Source organism: Apium graveolens, chromosome 6 (assembly GCF_009905375.1).
Source record: "Apium graveolens cultivar Ventura chromosome 6, ASM990537v1, whole genome shotgun sequence".
NCBI lineage: Eukaryota > Viridiplantae > Streptophyta > Magnoliopsida > Apiales > Apiaceae > Apium > Apium graveolens.
Genome location: NC_133652.1, coordinates 114,132,804 through 114,154,667, shown reverse-complemented (window position 1 = coordinate 114,154,667; position 21,864 = coordinate 114,132,804).

Genomic DNA, 21,864 nt, shown 5'->3' with positions numbered 1-21,864 from the left:
TATACGGTTCGCTTAACTTTCGTTCGCGTTTATCGTTCGAGGGATCATATCCGGGATCTTATTACTTGGGTTTCCCCTAAACCTTTCTCAATATTTTATATTCCTTTTATGATACTCTCTTATAATCCTTGAATTTAAATCCTTTAATCATGTTACCTTATACTCAATTCTTTCGGTATCTGGTGGATTTTCAGGAAAAATCAAAGTGTTCGAATTTGGATTCTGACGATCTTTGCATACACTTATATACCATATAGAGTACTAATAAGATCTCAGAATATCAATAAAAGAACTGCTACATAGTGTGGCATGAAAATGTTTCTCATTCAGCATAATCAGCAAAATCACTATTTATAAGGGTTACAAAAAAATCCAAAAAATTGGGGTTATTGCAGTCTCCCCTCCTTAAAAGGATTCCGTCCCGGAATCAGATAGAAAATAAATAGGGATACTCTCTTAGCATTGCACTTTCTAACTCTCAAGTAAATTTTCTCGCATTGTGGTTCTACCACCAAACTCTGACTAGTTTGATAACCCTTCTCCTAAGCACTTGTTCCTTTTCGATCTATAACCCTTCTTGGTTGCTCCATATAGGTTACGTCTGGTTGCATGCCTATGCACTCATATTCCCCTATTTTTCTGGCATCCGGATTACACTTCCTTAACATTGATACGTGGAACACGTTATGAACTTGCTACAGTTTCGGGGGTAGGGCTAGCTCATATGCTAACTTCCCAATACGTCTTAATACCTTCCAGGGTCCAGCAAATTGTGGACTTATCTTTCCTTTCTTTCCGAACCTCATCAATCCTTTCCAAGGGATACCTTTAACATTACTAGGTCCCCTATTTCATAATACTTTTTGTCCTTTCGAGTTGAATTAGTATACCTCTTATGTCCATCTTGGGCTACTACCAGCCGTCCTCTAATTAGATCTATTATATCCTTGGTCCTTTGGACCACTGCTCGTCCGAGCATCTTGCGCTCTACAACATCATCCTAACATAAGGGAGATCGACATTGTGTTCCCTCAAGGATCTCATAAGGCAACATCTCGATACCTGACATATGATCTATTGTCGTGAGAAAACTCAATCCGCATTACGTGATCATTCCAAATTTTTTCAAGTCTATTGCACAGACTCTCATCATAGCTTCTAGCATTATAGCTTTTGCTTCTCAATACCCACTCTTTTTCCGTTCATAATCATTACTATCTTCCATCCAGAATACTATTCTAGATATACCTTTACTCGCTAGAGTTTTATAACCTTTTAATAAATGTGTCAACCTTAGTATCACGAATGCGTTTCATTCCGAATACCACCATACTTGGTACCACTTCATCTCTAGCTGCCTCCATCTTCGAAAGCTTGGTCCTTCGTGTAGAAGTAAAAGAATTTATTGAGAGATCACTATGATCATGAACACTTGTTCTATTGCATAGTTAGTACAGAAGGTGGCCAGCCTTTAGTACTTGACAAGCAATTAAACAACATGCGGTATCCTACTAGGCTTCTATCACACAATTAGATAGTCATTCGGAAATACCTCCCCTTCTGGAAGGGTTGTTCTTCTCAGCTTATACAAAATGAAAAGGAGAGAAAAGAACGAATTGAAGAGAATTGTATATGAAAAATACTGCCACAAATATCTGGCTTGGAATCTACCTCTGAACTATAAAGGTTTGTCACAGGAGAACAAAACATATGTGTATATATATCAACATCAAGTATTATAGCATCGTATTTCACGTACCTGAATATTTACTATTCCGTCCATCATTCTATGGACCCATGCTCTTGCTCGAGCTTATAAAAAATCACCGTTGAAAATCCCTTGACAACGAAAATCGAATCTCGGATTTCATTCTAGACATCATAGTTACTAGAATCCATTGCTATACCATAACCTTCTTCGTATAGTAATACCACTCTTTATCGATAAGAAGGAATAAATATATCATAGGTAATTGTTCGGCTTAGTTGGTCTATTAATAATAACTTATACATCACCACGACCCGATTAGTGATACTCAACCACAATAGTAGTTTGGTAAAGATTGAATTCATGTTAATCGCCGTGAGCAGGCTATCTGTCTTAGAAGGTCATATCTTGAGAATAAGCCAGGACCATGTTTCAAAAAGGACTAAACAAACCTTTGAGTTAAGTCTTCTATTGAAGGCATATGATTAAGAATGGTATTAACCTGCTATCGTTGCTTTGATTGAAACTCTTCTGCAATTTTATCTGCTTCATGTCATGTATGTACGTCAGGATCAGGAGTTTTCTTCATGAATCATGAATGGTGATTATGTTACCTCCTTAGAAGGATTCGATACGATATGTATGGACTTCGTATGGTTAGCTATTAAGATTTCATGGAAAACGAATGACTATTGTAGGTCATTTCTGTAATACCCCCAAATCCGGGGTCGGGGATCCGGGTTATCACGAGTTCCATTTCCCTTAATAATACTTAATCTTACTAATCAACCAACTACTGCGTACTGTGACCCCACAATATACGCACAATCATCAGAAGGAAGGTCAATCTTCCATACCACAATATAACCTTTATGGTTTCACCCAGTCATTACTATATTTCTTTGGCACGGGTGCCTACAATTATTCTCTTACACTTAAAGTGTCGGCCACCTCATTGGCCTTTCTTGATAGTAATATTTCCTTACAATCAATGTCTTTTGAACCACCTTCAACTAAATTTTCTACCTCATTTCCAATCACTACTTATGTGAAAATGCTTTTCTTAAGTCCCGGTGAGAAAAAAAATCACCATTTTTCCATAAGTCATTGCCTTAGTCTTTAGATGTGAACATTGCCACGACTGACTCTCAATCATACTTAGGACGTCTCTTATCTTGGGTCCTTCTTGTTTTCACCAATCTCAATCCTCATTGGGTCGATCTATACTTTCTTATGGTTAAACACGTGCCCCACCTGGCATTATTATAATTATGTCATATTTCCTTTATCAAGATTTCTATTCTTCAGAACTTTGAATATTACCTTTCTCCTTGTATGACCTCTAAGATTATCCTTGAATCGTTCCTCCTGTAATTCCCTAGATACAGGGCATATCAAAATACCATTTACTAATACTAGAACCATTGTCTATATACTTCTGAAAAATTTCTCCACTGATCCTTAAAGGTTGTTGTTACCTTAGTCCCTCCAATTTGTACTATCAAAACTCATACTGTCCCTATTAAGGGCGAAATTCCAACCTTTATGCATTCCCCTAGGGTTCATCTCAAGTTATCGAAGTTCTATCCTTAATTCCACATTTAAAAAGGTACTTGCATCCTTCCATGGATAAATCAAGTCATATATCCTTGATAGATTATCTTATTCAATCATTCCCACCTCGATAGTCTATACCAAATTTCATAATAACATCCTTATTCAAGCTGAGGTCAATCCATATGGCCTCCAAAAGATAAAAATGATTATCCTCTTTTCTTTCCTGATTTGGTAATAATAACAAGGATTTTCTGGAAGATATTGGCCATGTTCAATGTGAACTTTTTAGTTCTAACTATTCATTTATCTCCATTATTTATCTCAACCGTCATCTCAATGTTGGGATATCTTTTATACCTGGCGTCTCCCTTTCTGGGTATCAAGCCGCCGGTCTTACCTACACTTCACATTCTTGAAGGTCACTTCCTTCATCCAATTTCCTAATTTCTTACTTTCCTATCTCCTTAGTCCATCCGCTTATTAGCCCATCAATCTAACTCGAAGTGTCTTCGAATACTCCCAACTTAAAGGGGATAATATATATATATATATATCATTTATGCCTTCGACCATCAACTTTAACTCATGGTGAATCACCCTCATCCTGATGATCACCTACTTTTCTATTTCTATTACTACGAGTATTTATGGTTTCCTCATACCCAACTCCCTTATCATTCCTCGAACTCTATTGCCTTTATATTCCTTTCCACTTCAATTTCTTTTTATTTTCCTTTCTATTACAATCATTTCATGAACCCACTAATCATTTACTTCAAACATCAAGTCGTTCTGGGATTCGTGTCCTCAGAACGAATCTTGCCAACTTTTACAACTTAGATTCATAACTCATCATACTCGTCTGCCTTTGTTCTGGCTCTAAAGCTTTTACACTATCTCTATAACCTTGGGAAGTACTTTCTCAAAAAAAAATTGACTGAACTTTAATCGGTTTATTATAACCTCTGGCCATGTGTCTTTCTTCCGCCTTTCACCAGTGGGTGGCCTCTCTCTTAGGAAGGTAAGTGATAAAAACAGTCTTTTGCGCTTCATCAATCATTTAGAATATAAAATCATTCCTCTATTTCCTTTGGCCAGGCTCTTGCCTCGGCTTGGTCAGCTTGTTCCTTGGGACTCTGAGAGCATAGTGACTTAAAGGTCCTGAAAGAATTTCCCACCGCATTGTTTCCTCAGGTTGGTGTTTGGGAATAAAAGTATAATTTTTTTTAGGCAGGTCCATGAATTGCCCCATAGGAGTACCATCCTGGTTCTCCCTATCTTGCTCGACTTCTGTTTTCTCAGTATGAAATGTTTCATCCTTCTCCCATAATCAGGGTTATCTTATACGTTAAAATCCTTATTTTCTATTTCATTATGTTATGGGTTCTTTCTTTCTTGATGGCGACCTCCCTGACTATCACATTCAGGGTTTGCCCTAAATCTTATTCCTCGAACTATGGCTTTCATCTAAGATCTCGTCCTTAAGCTCTTGATCGTTTGGAACCCAAATTCTGTAGGAATACCTCATTCTTCCCTTATCATCTTTCTCGGTATTAATCTCTTCTATATTTGTTGGCTCTCTGCCTTCATTCATCACTTTTTCTTGGCACAATATAATATTTTCCAATAATTCGGGCTGTATTGCAATCTCAAACAGCTTTTCGGTACCGGCTCCGGTTACCTTCACTTCTATTTTCATTTTCTCAAAATCTCTTATCAACTTTCCAAAGACAGTTTCATCTTGAGTCTCTCTTTTATACTAAGGGCATTAGCCACCATTTTGGCTTTCCCTGGATAATAAAGAATCTCATAATCGTAATTCCTGATTAGCTCTAACCACCTCCTCTGGTGCATGCTGAGCTCTTTCTGTGTGAAAATGCACTAGAGCACTTATGGCTTGTGTAAATCTCGCACTTATCTCCATACAAGTAGTGCCTCCAATCTTTAGGGCAAAACTATTGCCACGAGCCCAAGCTCATGGGTGGGGACATCGAATTTTATATTCCCTTAATTGTCTTGACGCGTACGCGAATACCTTGCTGTGCTGTATAAAAAGCACCCTAATTCTTTATACGAAGCATCATTACACATCACAAAATCTCCTTTTCCATCCGGCAACGCCAACATAGTAGTCGTCACCAACCTTTGCTTTAGTTCTTAAAAGTTGTTCTCGCATTTCTCTGTCCATTCAAACTTCTCAGTCTTATGAGTAAGCCGCGTTAAATGGGCTACTATCTTTACAAACTTGAACGAACCTCTGGTAGTGACCGGCCAATCCGACCTCTGGTAGTCGCCCTGACCATGGTCATCAATTCCTTAGTGGTCCTTTATTCATTCTTGTCAGGATCCTCCACGGGATCCTTCTCAGCAATAATCCCTTCTAGGACAACATCCTCAACCGCTACATCCTCAATATGAACATCAGCCATGCAAGAATATACAAGTTAATAGATTTGATGATGTCAAAGACACTTAAGTTCAAATGCAATAAGAGTTTAATAAGACTATAAATTACAACTTACAAAACATCCAGCTTTACCAACATCACTGAATCAATCTGAATCCATAATGATTCTTAACAAAATCATTTATCAGATTATCTTCAGCTTCCTTCAGAACTTCAGCTAACTGTGCTTTGACCTGCATCAGTTCTTCTTCTTTACTGTCACCAATTTGATAAATGGCTGTTCTGAGAGCTTGAATGGATGTTCTTTCAAGTCCATCACCAAGTCTGATAACCTTAGGATGTGAAGAGTTTTCATTATAACATAAGCATCTTCCTTTCAGAATAACTTCCACCTTAGCAGAATTCTTCAGCATAGGAATTTCTCTTCCATCACCTTCAGTAATCATTAGACTGTAATGAGAAGTCTTTGTACCAGAGATTCTGAATAGATCTCTTATAGCCTTCAAAATATATTCTGACCATCTTCTTGTAACATCAGATTTTACTTCCAGAAGATAATGATGTTGAAGTTCTCTGATAGACTTCTTTAATTCATCAGAATCATCTAATCTATAAGTCCTTCCATCATTGAGAAATAAGATTAATTTCTCTTTCAGATTCTCCTTATCATGAGCATCTATCACAACTTGAGCAGACAACACCTTATCAAGGTGCCTTTGTTTGATTTGTTCATATTATTTGTCTGTCAATATGAAAGGATCTCCTAGAGTAACCTCTACTCCTGTTTGAATTTCCTCTTCATCAGAACCTAATCCAGCTCTATCTCTAGGTTGCTTGGCTTTCAACCCAAATGTAGCAAGTTGATTAATCATGAGATTGAATTTTGGTTCAACTGGAGTAGCTTTCTTCCATAACAACTTCTTCTTATCAACAATTGTCAATTTATTCAAGTCAACTTGAGCATTGTCAGAAGTTGATGTCTTGATAGCTTGATCGGAATTTGCTGTTTCTTCTGTACCTTCCTGTCCTTTATTCTGAATAACAACTTGAGCAGTGTCAGAGGTTGTTTTAGAATCTTCACTTATCTTTCTTCTTTTTAGAAGTTGAACAGTTTCATCTTCAACAAGATTATCATCAGATACTTGAACCATTTTACACACGAGTTTCATCAGATCTTGAGAAGTTTTCATGTCTAGTGACTTGGTTGGTTCATCAATTTTTCCTTTCCCATTGTCTTTGGGATTACTCTCAGTCTGTGATCTAGTTTTGAACTTTGAAGTTTCAGAATTTGACTTTTCCTTGATCACAATGCCCTTTTCCTTTGGCCTTGGAGGTTTCTTTGCATCAGAAGCTTTAAACTTAGGATTTGTCTTTTCAGCAGCAAATCTAGCTTCTTCCTCCTTGAGAGTTTCTAAATCCATTCCTGGATTGTGTTTCAGAAATAATCTTCTTGCTATCTCCTCATCAAGTATCTGGATTTTAGGATCTTTGTAATAAACAGTAGTCTGCTTCCCCTTTAACTTCAGAGTTTGCAAGAACTTTTGAGAGTCTTTAGATCCTGATTGAATCAGAATATCAGAACTTGACATCAGACTTTGCTTATCACCACTTGACTTCAGTCTTTGAGCATTCATAGCATCAGAACTTGACTTGTTCTGAATAGAAGATTTTCCTTGAACTTTTCTTTGACCTCTGCTCTTTTCAGAGTTTCCCTGGTCATCACCTTTATCATCCTTTTTCTTCAGTTCTTGAGTAGGTGAGCATTTGGACTTAACTACCTTCTCCCCCTTTTTGGCATCATCAGGAAGTAAGAGAGAAAGAAGAAGTTCAACTGAAGATTGGATTTCATCCAATTGAGCTTTCTGAGAAGCTTGATTAACCAGAACCTCGGTAATTTGGGCCTGTTGCTTCTCTTGAGTTCTCTCAATGGCTGCAACTTTTTCAGAAATAGGTCTGATATACCTGTTTTTGTCAAGCTTGAGCACCTGATCGAGCTTATCAACTTGTTCTCTGAGTGTATCAACCTTTTCATGAGTAGTAGTATGTAGATCTTGATGATGTTTTGTAGACAATGCTGTGATCTTGAGTTGTGTTTTGAAATCAGCATTTGTGAGCAACTCATCAGCTTTTGCAATATGCTCATTCAGAATTTTAGAACATGCAATAAAATCTGATTCATTCCACTTCTTGGTCCACTCAACACCTCTGTAAGTATTCTCCCAAGGAATAGGTGCTTCTTTTTCAACAAATTTCTTCACCAATTCTTCCTTGCCCAGAATAGGTACCGGATTCTCAGCAAAAACACTATCATCAGAACTTGAGGAAGACTCATTCTGTTCTGAGAGCTCAACAGTGTGTGAAGCAACTGGAGATTCCGGAATTACATCATCTAAATTCTGATCAGCAGAATTTATCTCCAGAGCTGGTGTCTTTGATGTAGATGGAGCTTCCAGATAAAGAACTTCAGGTATATTCAAATTATGAATATCCATTTCAGAAATATCAGTTTGTTCTTTAGCATCATCTGTAGCTTTAATAGGAGAGACAGGAGGGGTAAGAACTATGTCATTAGTAGTGTCTTTGGCTTGAGTTGGAAGGGCTTAAATAATAATTGGTTCTTGTGAGATCAGAGATTCCTGATCCCCTTCCTCAGCTTCTTCAGTATCTTCTGATATAGCCTTATCCAAATACCTCCTTGCCTTCATTTTCTTCAATCTCCTTGCCAATGAAGGAGTTGCTTCAGCAACATCAGAATTTATAAATTTCCTTTTCAAAGTATCAGAACTTTGAGCTACTGTTTCTTTCTGAGAAGTAACATTCTCAGCTTCAACTATCACAGGTTCAGATGCATGAACTCGTGCTTGAATTGTGTCCTCAAATCATCAAAATTTATTATTGACCATTATTAAATCAAAACATTCATCATAGGATAAAGTGAAAAACGATGAAGTAAAGATTAACAAATTGTAATTAAAACATACACAGTCATATAATTTGAGAAACAAAGAACAAATCTTGCAATTAAAGGAAATTTCATTAATATATCAGATGAGTACATTTCATGAAATTTATCAATTACATGCAAAAAATTACAAGATAGTTCTATTCTAAGATTCTTAACATCAACAGCCTTAGTCCTAGTCTAAGAAGACCTATCGACTAGCTCCTTCTTCTGTTGACGAAGAGCACTGCAAGATGGATGATCCGTTCTTGCTGACGGAGAGCTTCTCTCCTTTCCTCTTCTAAACGATCAAGATGGAGGTGGTAGTCCATCGAAAAGAACAAGAGGTCTGTGTGAACCTCTTGTGGAACTGAATTCCAGATCTCTTTAGGAATGACAGTGACATGCCACTTATGTTGCCAATCATCACAACTCAACTCGATATTGAAGGTTTCATAGTTCAGGAACAGGTTGAAACGAACCATTTTTGGTGATAAGAATAAAAAGAGAATGAGTTTGTGAGAAAATGGAAGATGTTTTGGCTGAATGAATAGTCGGTTTAAATAGCCAATAAAATACGAAGGGACGCGAGGAGTGTTTAACAATTACAAGTAAAAATAATGATCCCTCGACTCCCTAGACTGATGTGTAATAATAACAGTTAGTAAAAGATCTAAAGCAAGAGTTAATGGGCATGAGAAATAATTAACAATTACTGTGCACATGTAGTTTTTCAAGACACATGTTAACCACTAACCCATAATGATTATGACTGTTTTTAACTTAATTATTCTGATTTAAATATGACTGTTTCAGATTTTACCACAAATAAGTCAAGTAAAGAAAAATGCCACGTAGGCATAAAAAAATCCATCAGGATTTAATATCAGAACTTAACTCATATCATATTTTAACAGTCATCAAAACATGGCTTATGTACTCAAATAGTGAATATCTTTTTCTGTGATTCTTCATACAAATACTGACTTGTTTTCTTCAGAGTTTAATCATCTGAACTTCCATCAGAACTTGTCCTCAGAATTTATGCAAATGACACTTAACGGTTTGTCAAAAACAACTTAATCACCACAGTAATTTTCATCATTCATATGGAGTGAAAGTGTATGCATTCAGCAAAATATCAGAAATAAGGCATAACTAAGAAAAATGCTTAAAATCTGTCATCAGTCATGATGTCTACTATAGAACAAATTTATGCATGAGTCCACCTCAACTGTTTGTGCTCATTTTATGCATCTTTTGAAATTCCTTTTTACAGTGGCTTCTCAGTGTAAGTGAGTCACGACTGCTTATCAGAATTTATGCTGTCATCAGAGTATTTCTCCAGTAATCATAGAGTGTGAAAAGTCACCAAGAAATTTTTTACTTTTCTAATGCATATTACTTAATACCAGCAATGCACTTGGGTCTTCCCTTCCACATTTTTACTCTATATCTTAAAGGAGTACCTGACTTTTATTCTTTTCTTTTTTTTCATTTCTTTTCTTTTGATAAGTGAGGCTTATCAGCACTTAGTTCATTCTTAAGATTTACTGACATCAGAATTTGACAGATAAGAAACACGAATCTAGTTTGTGACTTAGTAATAAGATACACAAAGTAAACTTGACTAAGCTCAATATCAGAATCTGCTTGTGTTAATGAGTTTCCATATAAACAACTAATTCAAACATGGGATTTCTAGTATGTTAAAGACTACTAGGTCAGCATCTAGCACAGTTATCCTCATTGGATTGAATAGCCACAGAACATTCAAAACACTTATCAGAGTATATAAATCCACATCAGATAACAATCAACATTTAATGAATTTTCAAAGTAAGCACATATTACATGTAGATAATACAATCTGTAAACACTGATCATAAAGTCTAATGCATGAGAACAAAAACTAAGCAGATTTAGAGAAAGAACCTGAAACCATTCCAAGTTCATTTACCAATCTTATAAAAGTAGCTTCACATAGTGGTTTTGTGAAGATATCTGCTAGCTGTTGATCGGTTGGAACAAAATGCAATTCCAATGTACCTTCATCCACATGCTCCCTTATGAAATGCTACCTAATGATGATGTGCTTTGTCATTGAGTGTTGAACTGGATTACCTATCATAGCAATAACACTTTGATTATCACAGTAAATAGGGATTTTAGAAAATTCTTACCCATAATCCAGTGACTGATTCTTCATCCAAAGAATCTGTACACAACAGCTTCCTGCAGCAATATATTCTACTTCTGCAGTTGATGTGGAAGTTGACTTTTGTTTCTTTCTAAACCAAGAAACCAATCTGCCTCCAAGAAATTGGCAGCTTCCACTAGTGCTTTTCCTGTCTATTTTGCATCCTGCAAAATCTGCATCTGAGTAACCAATTAGCTTAAAATCTGATTCCCTAGGATACCACAATCCTAGATCAGCTGTACCCTTAAGGTACTTGAAAATTCTTTTAAGAGCTAATAAGTGAGGTTCTCTTGGATCAGCCTGAAATCTTGCACAAAGACATGTAGCATACATGATATCAGGTCTACTTGCAGTTAGATAGAGTAATGAGGTAATCATACCTCTGTAGTTAGTAATATCTACTGATTTACCAGTATCCTTATCTAACTTGGTTGCAGTGGCCATGGGAGTGGATGCAGTTGAACAATCTTGCATTCCAAATTTCTTCAGTAAATTTTTGGTATACTTGGATTGACAGATAAAAGTGCCTTCTTCAGTTTGCTTGACTTTAAGGTCCAGAAAATAGCTGAGTTCTCCCATCATACTCATTTAATATCTTGACTGCATTAGCTTTGCAAACTTCTCACATAGTTTGGAATTAGTAGAACCAAATATGATATCATCAACATATATCTGTACCAAAAGCAAGTCCTTTCCATGGTTGAGATAGAATAAAGTCTTGTCAATTGTGCCTCTGTGAAATCCACTTTTCAGAAGGAATTGAGCTAAAGTCTCATACCATGCTCTTGGAGATTGCTTAAGGCCATAAAGTGCTTTGTCAAGCCTGTAGACATGATTGGGAAATTTAGGATCTACAAAGCCTGGAGGTTGTTCAACATATACCTCTTCTTCCAATTCTCCATTGAGAAAAGCACTTTTCACATCCATTTGAAAGACTTTAAACTTCTTGTGAGTAGCATAAGGCAAAAAGATCCTTATGGCTTCTAATCTAGCAACTAGTGCAAATGTTTCATCATAATCAATACCCTCCTGCTGAGAGTAACCTTTAGCAACCAGTCTTGCTTTATTCCTTGTAATTATGCCATTACTAACAGTTTTGTTTCTAAACACCCATTTTGTACCAACAACTGATCTGTTCTTTGGTCTTGGCACTAGGGTCCAGACTTTATTTCTTTCAAATTCATTTAACTCTTCCTGCATTACTTGCACCCAATCAGCATCTTGAAGAGCTTCTTCCACTTTCTTTGGTTCAGTCTGAGATAGAAAAGAATGATAGAGACATTCATTTGAAGTTGCAGTTCTAGTTCTAACACCTGCTTCAGGATCTTCAATGATTAAATCAGGTGTATGTGCTTTAGTCCACTTCCTTGCAGATAGAAGTTGATCTCTAGAACTGGATCCTCCTTCATGATCCATGCTGTCTCCATCAGCATTATCTGATGCTCCCCCTGTAGTTATGCTCTCTGAGACTTCAGAAATTGAATTTGATTTTTCAGGAGTTGAAGAATTAGAGCTTCCAGAATTATCAGAATTTGGCTCATCAGAACTAGATGAATCAGAACTTGAAGAGCCAGTGATAGGTTGTGATGCTTCTTGAGAGTCTTGAGATGTGGTAGTTTCTTCAGCTTGCTCCCCCTGGACAGGTGCATTTTCCTTTAGAGTTGTTACTACAGTTTCAATGACATCAGAACTTAATCCATCAAAACTTATAGGATTAGAATTTTCAGAATCAGAATTTAAATCTTCATTCTCAAATCTCAGCTGATCATGATTATCGAAATTTTCAAGTCCAGTAATCTTCTTATCATCAAAAGAGACATTGATAGATTCCATGACAACTCTTGTTCTCCAATTGTAGACTCTGAAGGCTTTTATGGAAAGTGGATATCCAACAAAAATTCCTTCATCAGCTTTTAGATCAAATTTGGACAGCTGTTCAGGATGAGTCTTAAGAACAAAACACTTGCAACCAAATACATGAAAGTATTTCAGATTTGGCTTCTTCTTCTTCACCATTTCATATGGTGTTTTTCCATGCTTGTTTATGAGTGTTGCATTTTATGTAAAATAAGCAGTCTGCACAGCTTCTGCCCAAAAATAGGTTGGTAGCTTTGCTTCATCAAGCATTGTTTGTGCAGCTTCAGTGAGAGTCATGTTCTTTCTTTCTACAACTCCATTTAGATGTGGAGTTCCAGGTGCAGAAAATTCCTGTTTGATTCCATGATCTTTACAGAACTCTTCCATGATTGAATTCTTGAACTCAGTGCCATTATCACTACTTATTATTTTAACAGAATCTTTGATCAATTTATTTAGCTGTCTGACATGATCAGTTAGGGTAGATGCAGTTTCAGTCTTCTTGTGCAAGAAGTACACCCATGTGTACCTTGTGAACTCATCCACTATAACCATAACATATTTCTTCTTTGCAATTGACATGACATTGACTGGACCAAATAGATCAACATGCAGTAGGTGATAAGGCTCAAGAATTGATGACTCAGTTTTGCTCTTGAAATAAGATTTTCTTTGTTTTGCCTTGTGACATGAATTACAAAGGCCATCAGGAGAAAATACTGTTTTTGGCAGTCCTCTCACAAGATCTTTCTTTACAAGCTCATTTATATTGTTGAAATTTAAATGAAAGAGTTTCTTGTGCCAATTCCAGCTTTCTTCAATTGATGCTCTACTCATCAGACAGATTGCAGAACCATCAGTACTTTTTGAAAGTCTGGCTTCATAAATGTTACCACGCCTATATCCTTTCAGAACCACTTTTTCTGTTGAATTACTTATAACTTTACAGTGTTCTTCAAAGAAATCCACATGATAACCTCTGTCACAGATTTGGCTTATACTAAAAAGATTGTGTTTAAGTCCTGAGACTAGAGCTACTGATTCAATGATGACATTCCCAAGATTGATCTTGCCATTTCCCAGAGTTTTCCCAATGTTGCCATCTCCATAAGAAACTGCTGGGCCAGCTTTCTCTACAAAGTCTGATAGCAGGGTTTATTTCCAGTCATATGTCCTGAACATCCACTGTCCAGAACTAGGATGTTCTTCCTGTTGCCCTGCAATCACAAAGACCACTAAAGGTTAGTTTTAAGGACCCAGACTTGCTTGGATCCTTTGGTCTTTTTAAGTTTATTAACATTTGCAGCGGATTTAACATCAGAGTTTATGCTAACAATTTTCTTATTAGTATTAACATTATCAGACTTTGCATCATGCTTTACACTAGAAGGAATTAAAGTAACTTTCTTTAAAGAAGGTTTTATCTGATAATAATCATAGTACAAACTATGATATTCATTATAAGTATAAATGGAATGCCACACACTACCACAATGAAAACAAGGATTTTGTGGCTTAAACCTAACAGACTGACTCTTAACTCCTGACTTAGAAGGTAAGGAGTTTATATTCTTATTCTTCCTGCAAAAAGAAGCCAGATGGTTAGAGTATCCACAGTTATAGCATTTTTTTCTAGAAGCATTAGGAACAGGCATATAATTGTTGCTTTTATTCACACCTTCCTTTCCATTCCTATTTTTCCTAGCTTCCTTTACCTTATTTATACTGGTAATCTCTTTCAGCTTATGCTTAAGTTTCTTTTGTGTCATTAAGCCTATGTTAACTTCAGTTAGTTTATCCTGTTCTAATTTGTCAGAAGTTGACTCTGCTATCACTTCTGTGTCAACATTTTTCATCTTTTCAGAATCAGACTTTACAGTTTCAGTTACAAATTTAACAGGATTTACCTTTGTCTTAGTAGTCTTTTTAACAATAATTGGCTTAACTTGTTCAGTTCCTTTTTCACCTTTCTCATCTCCATAACCTAAGCCCTCTTTCCAGTTCTCATTACTTAGTATATTCTGAGTTGTTCTGCCAGAGTTAGTCCAAGTCCTGATAATCTCTCTCTCCTTTTCTAACTCAGTTTTTAGAGATTTATTCATTTTTAGCACTTCATCTTTCACATAGAAAGCATCATCTCTATCCTTCTGAGTTTGATGGAACATAACTAACTCTTTTTCTAAATAATCATTCCTCTTTTTAAAAGTAAGATTTTCAGAAGTTAATCTTTCACATGTTAAAGTTCGATCTCTATAGCTAATAAACATGGTTTTAAGATATAATCTCAACTCAGTAATATCATCAGTATGAAAGGCATAAGTTGTTTGAGGTACCTTTAACTCAGGCAGCATCAGAACTGCTATCAGCATTTGCCATCAAGGCATAGTTCTCCTCATCTTCAGAATCTGAGGTGTCTGTCCAGCTTTTCTTCTTTGTGACAAGTGCCTTGCCTTTTTCACTCTTTCCTTTCTTGCAGTCAGGAGATATGTGGCCTTTCTCACCACAGTTGTAGCATTTGATATTTGAGTAATCTCCTTTGTCAGACTTTCCTCCTTTGCCTTCAGATTTTCTGAAATCCTTCCTATCAGAACTTCTTCCTTTCCTGGAAAACTTCTTTCCCCTTCTGAATTTCCTGTAGGCTATCTTTGTGATACCCTTCACCATAAGAGCACACAGCTTCATCATCTCTTCATCGGCATCTACTTCAGGTAGAATTTCAGTTTCTGAATCATCATCAGAACTTGATGATTCTGAATCAGACTTTATGATGAAAGCTTTTCCTTTTCCTTTCTTTGAGACAACCACTTTGGGGGATTCCTCCTCAGCATTAAGAGCAACTGTTCTTGACTTTCTCCCATAGTCTCTTGATTCTTTGATCCATCTCAAGTTCATAAGTCTTAAACATTCCATAAATTTCATCAAGAGTAGTTTCATCAAGAGCACAGTTATCTCTTATAATAGTAGCTTTCAAATCCCAACTTTCAGGAAGAGCTAAAAAGAATTTTAGATTTGAATCTTTAATGTCATATTCCTTGTCCACCAGTGACAGATCATTCAAGAGTTTGACAAATCTGTCATATAAGTCAGTTAATGACTCATCATTTTTTGAGTCAAAATTCTCATACTCTTGAGTGAGTATAGTCCTCCTGTTTTTCTTGATTGCATCAGTTCCCTGACACCTTGTCTCCAAAGCATCCCATATCTCCTTTGCAGTCTTGTATTGAATTACCCTATTTGACATGACATTATCAATGGCACTATGCAGAAAATGCCTTACCTTTGCATCCTTGGCAATAGATGAGATATCTTCAGCCGTGTATTCACTTTTCTCCTTTGGTATAGGTCTTTGCTGGCTGATCTGCAACTACAACAGAGAGCTTGGTTGGCTTATACGGTCCTTCATAAATTCTGTCAAGGTATTCTGGATCTGTAGCTTCTAGAAACATAGCCATCTTCACTTTCCATATGAGATACTCAGACGGTCCCAACATGGGAACCCTGATAGTCTCATATCGACTATGGGTTTAAGTCTTTGGAGTTTCTTCAGTTTTAGCGGGATTGGTTGGATTTTCTGCTTCTTTAGACATGATTATTTTGGATCTTTACTGTATGTTTGTTAACAGATAAGCTCTGATACCACTTGTTCGGTCACACAACACTGTAGAAGGGTGTTGAATACAGTGTAGAATACAGTCAAATCGATTTAAAGCACAAGTAACAGAAAATAGATGTATTCGATATAAAAAAACTCTGTTACAATGGAACTGTTCTCTCTCAGTGATGAACAAATATCACGAGAGCTTCTAGGTTACAATATATGATATTCTCGATGATCGTAACTCTTATAGAGTAAACCTATATCTGTGTTTATATAGACACACAGTTACAAGATAACTTCTAGTTGATATGGAATATAATTTTGTCTCCTAAATTATATCAACCAGATATCTTATATAATTATTCCAGTCCTCGAACTCTTTCCATGTATATCTTATTCCGTATTAGTTTTGTTCTTCTTTCCTGTAAATCAGCTTCCTTCCTTAACTGTTAGTCCTCCAGTACTTAAGTTCTGATATCCATCTTCTGATATTATCTTCTGATAATCTAAGTCCTGATATCCTTAAGTCCTGACTTCCAGTAAGTCCTGATTTCAGTAAGAACTGATATTTCCTGTTTGTTAAGATCTGAAAACTAAACATGAAACATATTAGACATGACATCTCAAATATATCCAACACTAACAAAATTTAAAAAGGCCAAAGGATCCAAGCAAGTCTGGGTCCTTAAAACTAACCAATAGTGGTCTTTGTGATTGCAGGGCAACATAAAAAAACATCCTCATTCTGGACAGTGGATGTTCAGGACATATGACTAAAAATAAAGTTCTGCTATCAGACTTTGTGGAGAAAGCTGGCCCAGGAGTTTCTTATGGAAATGGAAACATGGGAAAGACTCTGGGATATGGCAATATCAATCTTGGGAATGTTATAATTGAATCAGTAGCTCTTGTCTCAGGACTTAAACACAATCTGCTGAGTGTGAGTCAAATCTGTAATAGAGGTTATCATGTGGATTTCTTTGAAGAACACTGTGAATTTGTAAGTAATTCTACAGGCAAAGTGGTTCTGAAAGGTTACAGATTTGGTAACATATATGAAGCCAGACTTTCAAAAAATTCTGATGGTTCTGCAATCTGTCTGTTAAGCAGGGCATCAATTGAAGAAAGCTGGAATTGGCACAAGAGACTCTCTCATTTAAATTTCAACAACATAAATGAACTAGTAAAGACAGATCTTGTGATAGGACTACCAAAATCAATTATTGCTCCTGATGATCTTTGTGACTCATGTCAAAAGGCAAAACAAAGAAAATCTTCATTCAAGAGCAAAACTGAATCCTCAATTCTTGAGCCTTATCACTTACTACATGTTGATCTATTTGGTCCAGTCAATGTCATGTCTATTGCAAAGAAGAAATATGTTATGTTTATAGTGGATGAGTTCACAAGATACACTTGGGTGTATTTCTTGCACAAGAAGAATGAAACTGCATCTACTCTAACTGATCATGTCAGACAGTTGGATAAGTTGGTCAAGGATTCTGTTAAAATAATAAGAAGTGATAATGGCACTGAGTTCAAGAATTCAATTATGGAAGAGTTCTGCAAAGAGCATGGAATTAAGCAGGAATTTTCTGCACCCGGAACTCCACAGCAGAATGGAGTTGAAGAAAAAAAGAACATGACTCTTATTGAAGTTGCACGAACTATGCTTGTTGAAGCAAAGCTACCAACCTATTTTTGGGCTGAAGCTGTGCAGACTGCTTGTTTTACACAGAATGCTACACTCATAAACAAGCATGGAAAAACACCATATGAGATGGTGAAGAAAAAGAAGCCAAATCTAAAATACTTTCATGTATTTGGATACAAGTGTTTTGTTCTTAAGACTCATCCTAAACAGCTGTCAAAATTTGATCTAAAAGCTGATGAAGGAATTTTTATTGGATATCCACTTTCCACAAAAGCCTTCAGAGTCTACAATTTAAGAACAAGGGATGTCATGGAATCGATCAATGTATCTTTTGATGATAAAAAGATTACTGGACTTGAAGATTTCATTGATCATGATCAGTTGAGATTTGAAAATGAAGATGTAATTTCTGATTCTGTAAATTCTGATGACCTAAATCCTGATCCTGTAAGTTCTGACGGGTTAAACTTTGATGTCATTGAAACTAAGGTAACTGCTCCAAAGGGAAATGCACCTATTCAGGAGGAGCAAGCTGATGATCATACCACATCTCAAGACTCTCAAGAAGCATTAGAACCAGTCACTGGCTCTTCAAATCTGATTCATCAAGTTCTGATGAGCCAAATTCTGATAATTCTGGAAACTCTGATTCTTCAATTCCTGAAGGATCCAACTCAAATTCTGAAATTTCAGAGAGCATAACTTCAGGGGGAGCATCAGAAAATGCTGATGGAGACAACATGGATCATGGGGGAGGATCCAGTTCTAGAGATCAACTTCCATCTGCAAGGAAGTGGACTAAATCACACACACCTGACTTAATAATTGGAGATCCTGAAGCAGGTGTCAGAACTAGAACAACAAAATCAAATAAATTTCTCTATCATTCCTTTCTATCTCAGAATAAACCAAAGAAAGTGGAAGAATCTCTTCAAGATGCTGATTGGGTGCAAGCAATGTAGGAGGAGTTAAATAAATTTGAAAGAAATATTATCTGGACCCTAGTGCCAAGACCAAAGAACATATCAATTGTTGGCACAAAACGGGTGTTCAGAAATAAAACTGACAGTGACGACATAATTACAAGAAACAAAGCAAGGCTGGTTGCTAAAGGTTACTCTCAACAGAAGGGTATTGACTATGATGAAACATTTTCTCCAGTTGCTAGATTGGAAGCCATAAGAATCTTTTTGGCTTATGTCACAAGAAATTCAAAGTCTTTCAAATGGATATGAAAAGTGCTTTTCTCATTGGAGAATTAGAGGAAGAGGTATATGTTGAACAACCTCCAGGCTTTGTAGATCCAAAATTTCCAAATCATGTCTACAGGCTTGACAAAGCTCTTTATGGCCTTAAGCAAGCTCCAAGAGCATGGTATGAGACTTTAGCTCAATTCCTTATGGAAAGTGGATTTACCAGAGGCACAATTGATAAAACTCTGTTCTACCTCAACCATGGAAAGGACTTACTTTTGGTACAGATATATGTTGATGATATCATCTTTGGCTCTACAAATATAAAACTTTATGAAAGATTTTCCAAGTTAATGCAGTCAAGATATCAAATGAGTATGATGGGAGAACTTAGCTATTTTCTGAGACTTCAAGTCAAGCAAACTGAAGAAGGTACTTTCATAAATCAATCCAAGTACACCAGAAATTTACTCAAGAAATTTGGAATGCAAGATAATTCAACTGCATCAACTCCCATGGCCACTGCCACCAAGTTAGATAATGATACTGGAGCCTCAATAGATATTACTAACTATAGAGGTATGATTGGCTCTTTACTCTATTTAACTACAAGTAAACCTGATATCATGTATGCTACCTGTCTTTGTGCAAGATTTCAGGCTGATCCAAGAGAACCTCATCTAATAGTTGTGAAAAGAATTTTTAAGTACCTTAAGGGTACAGATGATCTAGGATTGTGGTATCCTAGGGAATCAGACTTTAAGCTAATAGGGTACCCATATACAGATTTTGCATGATGCAAAATAGACAGGAAAAACACTAGTGAAAGTTGCCAATTTCTTGGAGGCAGATTTTTTTCTTGGTTTAGCAAGAAACAGAAATTAATTTCCACATCAACTGCAGAAGAAGAATATATTGCTGCAGGAAGCTGTTGTGCACAGATTCTTTGGATGAAGAATCAGTTACTGCACTATGGGTTAGAATTTTCTAAAATACCCATTTACTGTGATAATCAAAGTACTATTGCTATGACAGGTAATCCAGTTCAACACTCAATGACAAAGCACATCAACAATAGGTACCATTTCATAAGGGAACATGTGATGGAACGTACAGTGGAATTGCATTTTGTCCCAACGGATCAACAACTAGCAGATATCTTCACAAAACCACTATGTGAAGCTAATTTTATAAGACTGGTAAATGAACTTGGAATGGTTTCAGAAATGGCACCAAAGGATGTTATCTTTAATGGAGCCAAGTTCTTCCCCAACAACTACATGGCTATTCTCACCAAGGATGATGCTCCATCAGATCTTCATTTCATCCAAGACTTTCTTGCTCGAAGTGAGATTGGGTATGCTTTGACCCAACCACAATCACTCTTAGGAACACAGATACTGGAGTTTTGAAGGACTGGAATTTATGATGATGGTGGTGAAGATGGGTCTCCAAGCATCATTTTCACAACTGGGGAAGATGAGCACCTGGTTACTCTATCAACTGTTCGACAAGCTCTGCATTTTCCAGAGAATTGTACTTTCAATGCTCAGATTGAAGATCCACTGCTACAGGGTATGATGGCCAATCTTGGCTATGAGAAAAGTTTGTCCAAGGTGGGAAAACTGAAAAGTCCCCACATCAGAAGGGAGTGGAGTTTCTTTTTCGACTACATCACCAGAGCTTTTGCTAACAAATGCTCAAACTTTGATGTTATTCCAATTCTGATTCAGCAAATAGTGTATGCACTTCTTAATCAAACTCATTTTGATTATGCTACTGATATTTTGGGTTTTATTGGGGATAGGATGAAAGCTGACCCAAATACTATTTACTTTGCTAGATTCCGTCAACTTATTTACAATTTTTGTAGTTCTGATAAGCCCCAAAACTTTAGTGAGTCAATTCAACCTTTTAAACTTCATAAAAGGGCTTTCACTGACTTGTTAGCTGCTGATAACAAGATAGAAATACTAAGACCTCTTCAAATTCCTGAATCTGTAAAACAATTCTTAGTAAACTCTGACCCCAACACATACACACCCAAATTTCCTGAAGTTGCACCCTCTCAACCTCCACCAACACAACCTTCCAACTCTCAACCACAGCCTACCATCAGAACCTATTTCCAACCAGCACAATCCTCTCAATCACAACCATCAGCACCTACAATCAGAACCTCACCTCTCAAATCCAAACCAACCTCTGGTACTTCTCAAAAGGTGCCAGTTGTAAAATCTGATACATCCTCTAGGCCTACAACCAAAAGAACTAAATCTGTTCCTCAATCTCCACCAAGGAGAAAGAGAAGGCTGATTCTGAGAGATAAATCAGATGAGGATGAACAAGTCCAGGTTCCTGCATCAGAACCTATGATAATAGAAGCTGAAAAGGTAATTTTTCAGAAGGAGGTTGAAGCTAAAGAGGTAACTCCTCAAAAAAAGAATGAAGCTGAGGGTTCTGGAATTTTGAAAAGGAAAAGAACTTCAAGTTCTGATGCTGCTCAAGAAACACCTTCACAACCAAAGTCCAGATCAAAGAAGAAGAGAGCAGGTGTGAAAATTACACAAGCTCAATATGAGGATGCTGAAGAAGCTTTGGAAGGGGATCAGGAATCTCTGATCTCATCAGAACCAATAGTCATTGAAGCCCTTCCAGCACCTGAAGATACTATAACAGACACAGTGATCACACCTCCTATCTCTCCATTTAAAGAAACAGCTACAGTTGAAGATTCAGGATTAAGTCC